The following is an 8,337-nucleotide window of genomic DNA, read 5'->3' as shown; positions in this document are numbered from 1 at the left end:
TATTTTAATATATCTATTTACTTAATGTATAAAAGGTTTATCACCTGATGCACAATTCTGTGATCAACAGCAGGAGATATGGTTTTCTTCTATCATTGCTAAGCGTTTACTTTTACGGGAGGAAAGGGGGAAGGGGGGGGGGGGGGGGATTCCTACCGATATTGATCTGTCGTCAGTAATTAACGATATCGAATTACACTTGATCCTCGTCACCAACGGATTCAAGCGCTAAGCGCAATCACAGTCCATGCCTCTGAATGGAAAGTTGGCTTAAAGCAAGCAAATGGGGGCAACTCTGTATGCTTTATTTTTATGTCCTTCGGCGAGAGCTGTAAAAATATTATTCCTCTCCCGTTACTCGACTTCTCGACTCTTTGACCTCGGTGGTATTTAGCTTTGTTGTGATTGCGATTGTGAATGTGCATCGCGCCATTTAATCTAAAGCGCTTTGATCCCACAGAAACATTATGCATGCGGTGGTTAGTGGTTAGTATAGTGGCCGTTGATTATTCTTTTTGTTCGATGAAATCACGGATAAACTCATTATTTTCTTTTAATTTAAGAAGCGTTCGTTGAGGAATAGACACTGCGATAGTACTTACTTTGATGGCCAAAAAGAAATCTACAATAGACTTTAAAACCGATTATATAACAGTTGGATCCATTTCAATTTCATGTGGTGAGTGATATTAGATAGTCGTGTGAAAATAAATAAATAGAAAAATGATAAATAGATAAACAAATGAATAAATAAATAGATAAATAAATATACAGATGAATAAGACAGATAAACACAATTCTGGTATGACCTACAGTCTCAGGGGTAAAAATTGGGGAGTCGACACCTTAGAGCAATGCAGCTTATAGTTCGGATTATCGATATTGTTATTGTTCTTGCTGTCATTATTATTATTATTATTATTATTATTATTATTATTATTATTATTATTATTATTATTATTATTATTATTATTATTATTATTATATATTATTATATTATATATTATTATTATTATTATATTATTATATTATTATTATATCATTATTATCATCATCTCATTATATACATCATCATCTATCTTATTACTTATTATCAATACTATATTATCTATCATCATTCATTCATCATCATCATCATATCATTTATTTATTATTATATTATTATTATTATTATTATTATTATTATTATTATTATTATTATTATTATTTTATCAAGGTCGCGCCGTTTGTTTGGGGTTTTATTTGTTTGTTTTTGTTGGGCATTTTTGGGGGTTTTTTATATTTTTTTTTGCTTTTAAAAAAATTTTTTTTTACGAAACACGTTTTACGCTCATTTCCCCGTTTTCACTAATTCAAATTGAAACCAGTAATGTGAATGAGATTGTCGACGACTTGGTTGTTTTCAAACCCGATATCGATTTCCTGACGTAACTTGAACATTAATAAAAAAACAACAAAAAAACAGAATTAAAATAGCGCAATATTTATTAAATGTGCTCATGCGATTTACAACGAGTCCCTAACCAAGAGAAACAGTTAAACATGTAGGACGAGACATGAAGCCTGTTTGGCGATTTTACCATTTTTAAGACAGAGACAATGGTGTTAATGACCCGGTACTCATTTTACACTTGAGTACGGGGAGTGAATGTGGGTAAAGAGCCTTTTCCATAGATTCAACTATGTGAGCTCAGAGAAAGACTCGAGCCTAAGACGAGTTTCATACTACAAGAGCACATAACCCCATTGACAAACAGTAATAACCTTTAATTATCTCTGTCCCTCTCCCTCCGTGTCAGCCCCTCCCCCCCCCCCCCTCCCCCTTCCTCCTGCTCCTAGATCATTAACTAGATCATTAATTAATCCAGTTCAGAACACGCAAATTGAAATACTTATTTTTATATTGAAAAACACACAAACTTGTACACTGTCTGTCGGTCCTCACATTGATTTAAAAAAAAAGTAAGTTAGACCATAACAAAACTTTATTAAAACGTGCGGCTACGTGGTCTTGTGGTATGACACTCGCTTTCGGATCGGAAGGTCCTGGGTTCGAGCCTCGCTCGGCGCATAGTTGAGTCCTTGGAGAAGGCTCTTTACTTACATTTTCTCACCTTACTCAGGTGTAAAATGAGTACCTGGCCATTAATAGCGTTGTCTTTGTCCCAAAAAAAAATTTAAAAATTTGTAATATCGCCTAACAGGCGTCATGTCCCATTCTAAATGTTAAGTGTTGCCGTTGGCCAGGAACCCCTTGTAAAGCGCTTCGGGTACGTTTAGTGGACATTGCGCTATATAAATGCTCAAGTTTTCTTTTTTTATTTCAAATATATGTTATAATTCAAACAATATGATCAATACAATAATATGTTTTCCATCATTTATTGCCATGCAGATATTATTAATAACAAAAAATTGAAGTGAGAAGAGCTGTACTAGAAGACAATATAGTATTAATTATTTTTGCTGCGATGGGGAACCGAACCCAGACCACGATAGGGCGACGCTCTATACAATCGACTCTATTCACCTGTTCGCACTTCATTTATTGCTGTTTATAAATACAAAAATCTCTGCTTCACTCACTTTTCTGCAAATGTCTATGTTACTTACAATAATACTATCTAATTGCCACGGCGTTGATGAAAAAAAGTTTCTTTGTCGATTTATGCTTAGACGATCTATTTATAAATTGGTGCGAGAAATGCGTACGTTACCCTTATTTTAGTCATACTCGCTGAGTCTAGTTGTTTTTAACACAGAATATATATATATATATATATATATATATATATATATATATATATATATATATATATATATATAATGTTTTTCTGATTATAGATTTACTGAGAAGATCCCCCCTCCCCCAGAGAGAGAGAGAGAGAGAGAGAGAGAGAGAGAGAGAGAGAGAGAGAGAGAGAGAGAGAGAGAAAGGGGGGGGGGTCTTCTCAGTAAATCTGTAATCAGAAGAACAATTTTTTAAAAGAGGATGTAAATAATTTCCATTTCACATCAAGGTATCAAATTACCCTTAGTGGCCATACTTTGTGGACACAAAGTAGACTCCACGCCATCATAAACGTTGGTTATTGCTTTTGACCAGGGACAATTATTAGCTACTGTTGATTTTATTTATATTGTAATTCAGTCTCGTTGATAGTTGCCTTGCATTGATAAAACGGCTTTTTTTTCACGATGGCCAGATAACACGTCACGTCAAATAATATCAATAGATTAAGACGGCCCAATCCTGAGACAGAATTTGAAGTATCCTGTTTGATACTTTTATCTACGATATAGGGGATCATCTTGATATTGAGTCAATGCGTTTACTACCTGATTCAGTCCCCTAATCAGTGACTGGATAATGATAACTGGAGTCCCCTCATATAAAAGGACCAGTATATCTCAGTCTTGTTGCGAATCCATCGTAAACTTAGTCCCTGGTCGTTCACTTAAAGCCCGACACTGACCAAAGAACGACGTCAAAAGACAAGTCTTTGGTCACAAATCGTGAGTTGTATTCAATAGGTCAGCCAATGGGATCACTTGTTTCCTTGAGCACTACTAACAACAACTTACTTGACGGTGCAAAAACCTAGAAAATGACGTCAAACTATACCAAGTTGGTTCTTGTGTCAGGCTATAAGTTAACGATGGCTACGGCTTGACCGTTAACTTTTAGCCGGACACTGATTAACAAATGACGTCAAAAGACAAGTCTTTGGCCACACAAGCAAACAAATCGTGAGTTGTATTCAATAGTTCAACCAATGAGATCACTTGTTTACTTGAGCACCACTAACGACAGAGACAACTCTATTAACGGGCAGGTCGTCGTTTTACACATGAGTGCGGTGAGAGAATATGAGTAAAGAGCCGTTTCCAAGGACTCAACTATGAACCGAGCGAGGCTCGGGCCCAGGACCGATCCGAAAGCGAGTGTCATACCACATGACCACATAGCCGCACAGGGGAGGGGGGGTGGGGGTTGGTTCGAACTGATTCAATATTACATCATGATATTTATCCATGATACGATTAAAGAAACAAGTTAGGTGGATGATTTGAAGATTTTGAAAAATCCAAAACTAAACAATGTCTTCGTTATTTAATCATGGCACGACAACACCTTCACCTTGGTATCTCAAAGTGGATTTTAACCTATTGCAGGCGTGTTACGATATTTTAAAACTATGATTACATTCAATTTTACCATCATTTTCACTAAAGGGGCAGTAACAACAATTCGAATTCAGCTTCAACAAGGATCGTCACACATTTCATTTACCACTTTCTTGGTGAAACGGTTTGATCTACAGTAATGTATAAACAAACATAATATTATAATAATAAGATAGTTAAAGAAATCATTATCTTAGAGAAATTCAGTCTCGCCGTTAAACGGTTAATATGACTACAGGTCAATCCTTGTCATGAATATTTAACAATCCCTTCCGCAATCGCCTTGTATTCCAGAGAGAGAGAGAGAGAGAGAGAGAGAGAGAGAGAGAGAGAGAGAGAGAGAGAGAGAGAGAGAGAGAGAGAGAGAGAGAGAGGGGGGGGGGGGGGGGGGGGGGGGGGGGGAGAGAAAATAAAAAGGGGGATGTAAGTCGACCTAGATACCGTTCAACTGTGAAAATAATTTTATGTCATTTGTTCACGCGATTCCATCTCTTGTATTAAATTGTTGTAGCGCTGGGCGTAGACTTCGTAAACTCATAGCCTGACAGTGCTCACAACTTACATCAAAATATAAGGCGACGACCACAAAAAAAATAAATAAATAAATAAATAAATAAATAAAAAAAAACACACAAAAAAGGAAATACCGAATAGTTATTAATTTATCGGGTGATGGGATCATTTGGTTCTACTTACGGCAATCCACTTTTCCATTTCTTTTGATGATCGTCACCTTTTGTATTGCGACGTCATTTTTAGGGGAAATGAAAGGCTGCGAGTTAACGAATGTTATGCGCTTGGACAGTGGCTGGGACTCGCATTGCATGAGCGAAATACGCGTCTTTCTAGAGGATGGTAGTTAACGGGTAAATGATAGCCACATTCTGGTCCTTTAATCCGTTAACTCACTCAACCCTAACATCGACTATTTCCGTAGTTTACCCAGGTTAATTCTACCCCATGCCGCATCATCGTCATTGCCTTTTTCACTCTGGGTCAGGGTATAGGCCACAGACAAACAGTTTCCATCCTTCTCTATCCCCTGAGCTAACATTTTAAAATTTTATATCTCATTCCAGGTCTTACCACTTCTCTGTATATCAGTTTCTTTAATTCTTCTCCATGTTCCTCGTGGCCTTCCCTTGATCTTCTGCCCTGAGGGTTCCAGTCCAATACTTTCTTTGTTATAGTGGAATCATTCTTTCTAAGCGTGTGTCCAATCCACCCCCATCGTCTTCTTCCTATTTCCTCTCCCACTGGTTTCTGCTGTGTTCTTTTCCATTCTTCTTCAATTTTTATTCTATCCATCCATTTTATACTGAGTAGATTACGCATGCACCTGTTTACGAAAATGTGTACCCTCCTTATACATGCCTGTAATGCGTTCCAAGTTTCACATCCATACAGTAGGACAGACTTCACGTTTGAGTTGCAATACCCCATGCCGATTTATTACATTTTTCTGAGACAAATAAATAGGCGTAGTAACAAAGATAATATTAATTTTTTTTTGGTATGTTAAGGGTGGCTGAATAAAACTATGTACATGCTCATTTTTAATACAGTTTTTCCCCCCAATTTTGAACAGTAGCAAAAATCTCTAGGATTGAGTGAGTTAACCTCAGTTGGAAGTAAAAAGAGTTCAAATTTGGTGGGCGAGGTGGCCGTGTGGTAAAAGCATTGCACTGTGACACGGAAGGCCTGGGATTCGAGCCTCGTCTCTGGCACTTCCGTTTTTTCCCCCTTTTGGAATATTATTAACCCCTATTGCCTCATTTTGCACAACAACAAATGTGGTTTCTGTTGACATCAGACGTTTGTTTAATGGATCACCTCAACCATCGCCACCACTACCGCCACCACAACCAACAACAACAAAACAGTAGCATGGGCCCAACAAAAACAACGTCAACTACCAACGACGAGGACAATTAAAAACTTGAGCTTTTTATATATATAGCACAATAGCCACTAGAAGTGATCAGAGCGCTTTACAAAGGGCCCCTGACCAACAGCAACACGTAACATGTAGAACGAGACATGACACCTGTTAGGCGATATTACAATTTTTCCGACAGAGGCGACGCTGCTTAACGGCCAGGTACTCATTTTACACATGAGTACGGTGAGAGAATGTGAGTAAAGAGCCTTTTCCAAGGACGCAACTGTGCGTCGAGCGAGGCTCGAACCCAAGACCTTCCGATCCGAAAGCTAGTGTCTTACGACTAGACCACATAGCCGCACAGATTGAGATTTTTCTGTACAAACACTTGCACCTGTCATCACTTGCCTCTCAAGTCAGTCTTGTAGTATTCAACTGTGATAATTTGATCAAGTTTATGTACTAAAAGTATGCAATTCACCAAATAGGGAATGAGATTAGCGGAAGAGTAGCGTCCCTTGATTGGACGTCACCGGCGGAAAAGTTATTAGAGAGAACATCATGTTGGTTGTGCGCATGCGTCTCTCGTCCTCACTTCCGGTGAAAGCGGCTCGAGACACTTCACCGAAAGCGAGGACGAGAGAGACGCAGGCGCAAAACCAAATTGACGTTCTCTCTGTAAGGTGACGTCCAATCAAGGGACGCTACTCTTCCGCTAATCTCATTCCCCATGAGGATGCTGTTAAAAAATTGTTTTTTATTGCAATGTCTTGAAAGGACACCAGAAACGAATTTCTAAAACCACTTGACGTTTTAGTGTTAATTTTTTTGGATTCTTTCCAACATTCACTCCCTGATGAGGTTGAATGTTACTTTTCAGTCCTTTTAGATGTGATGCATGAATAGCTCAGGTGTGGGAAGAATTTGATAATTGGGGTGCATGAAAATATGAAAGGAAGACGGGAAATGATAGATATAATAGATCAATAGGTGGATGAATGAACAGATAGATAGATAGATAAATAGAAAGATAGATTGATTGCTTGAGGAATACATTGAAGAGAAATAAATATGTAAGTAAATTTTAACAAGTTTACACAATGTAAAACCCTACAAACTGTGAAGTGATCCTCTACAATATTGGAGGTTTCCATAAGAAGAAGAAGAAGAAGAAGAAGAAGAAGAAGAAGAAGAAGAAGAAGAAGAAGAAGAAGAAGAAGAAGAAGAAGAAGAAGAAGAAGAAGAAGAAGAAGAAGAAGAAGAAGAGGAAGAAGAAGAAGAAGAAGAAGTAATTGATACGACAAATGCAGAGAAAAAAAACCTAAAAGAAATAGACGAAACATTGAGAGAAGAATCGGAGAGGAAAAGAGTGGAGGAAGAGGATGAGGAGGGGGAGGAATAGAGAGGGGAGAGGAAAGGTTGAAAAGGAGAGGTAACTCTTTGCATTAGTATGTCAAATCGGTGGCTTTTCAATGAATAAGTTCTTGCATAAAAGGTGAAAGGCATTGCCTTTAATAGCTAATCAATAACGCGGTACTCTCATAAAACCCAATTGTACATTTTTCATACATTGCATTTTCTGGTTAATCCTTTATCTGCGGTATTCAATTTTACCCAAAGCTGAATTAATGGTTTACTTTTTTTCCACCAAAAGTAGAAAGGGAATTTGGACTTTAAAGATGTCCGAGTAGTATTCTATTATAGCAATTACAGCTCTCTTGGGAGGAAAAAAAAACAAATCTTCATTCATAACTAGATAAGTAATGTGAGACACATATTTCGATTTTATAGATCTTAGATCTCGCCATTAGTGAGTTAAGATATTTCCACTCGAGTCAGAAAAAAATGAGTGCTTAAAATCTATTTGATATCCGACCAATCAATGTTGGTCGATACCAAATTATTTACAGGTAAAAGGTTGATGAACGGAGTGTAACACTCGTAACGATAACAATAACTAAACGGTAACTTTACTGTTACTATTGAGACGGCTGTTTTACCTCGGATATAACGAGATTGGTTTGTTGGATTGCCCTTTTATATCATAGAAATTAGCAGAAGGACTTTGATATCGTCTAAAGGATGGAAAGTTAGAGAGAATGGAAGAGAGCGAAGAGACAGAGGAAGTGAATAGATGCAAAATTATAGGGAGATATTGAAAGAGAACCAAGGCGTGAGAGGTGAGGTAAAAATTGGAATATATATAAAGAGTATGTGTATATGTGTGCATTTGTATATATATTATATATATATATATATATATATAT

General features: G+C 37.2%; 1 protein-coding gene across 1 annotated transcript in view; it reads left to right on the top strand.

The window, feature by feature from the left end:
- Positions 1-283: 283 nt before the first annotated feature.
- Positions 284-8,337, top strand: part of LOC144967878 (dynein light chain Tctex-type 5-B-like) — a 35,778-nt gene continuing 27,724 nt past the window's right edge. Inside the window, exon 1 of the mRNA XM_078905616.1 lies at positions 284-679. The gene's annotated coding sequence lies outside the window, so the exon portion shown is untranslated. The remainder of the gene's footprint in view (positions 680-8,337) is intronic.

The sequence above is a fragment of the Berghia stephanieae genome, chromosome 3 (assembly GCF_034508935.2).
Source record: "Berghia stephanieae isolate SIO BIC M18660-M18661 chromosome 3, UCSD_Bste_1.3, whole genome shotgun sequence".
In the NCBI taxonomy this organism is placed as follows: domain Eukaryota; kingdom Metazoa; phylum Mollusca; class Gastropoda; order Nudibranchia; family Aeolidiidae; genus Berghia; species Berghia stephanieae.
The sequence above is the reverse complement of the archived record's forward strand: the minus strand, read 5'-3'. Positions and strand labels throughout refer to the sequence as shown.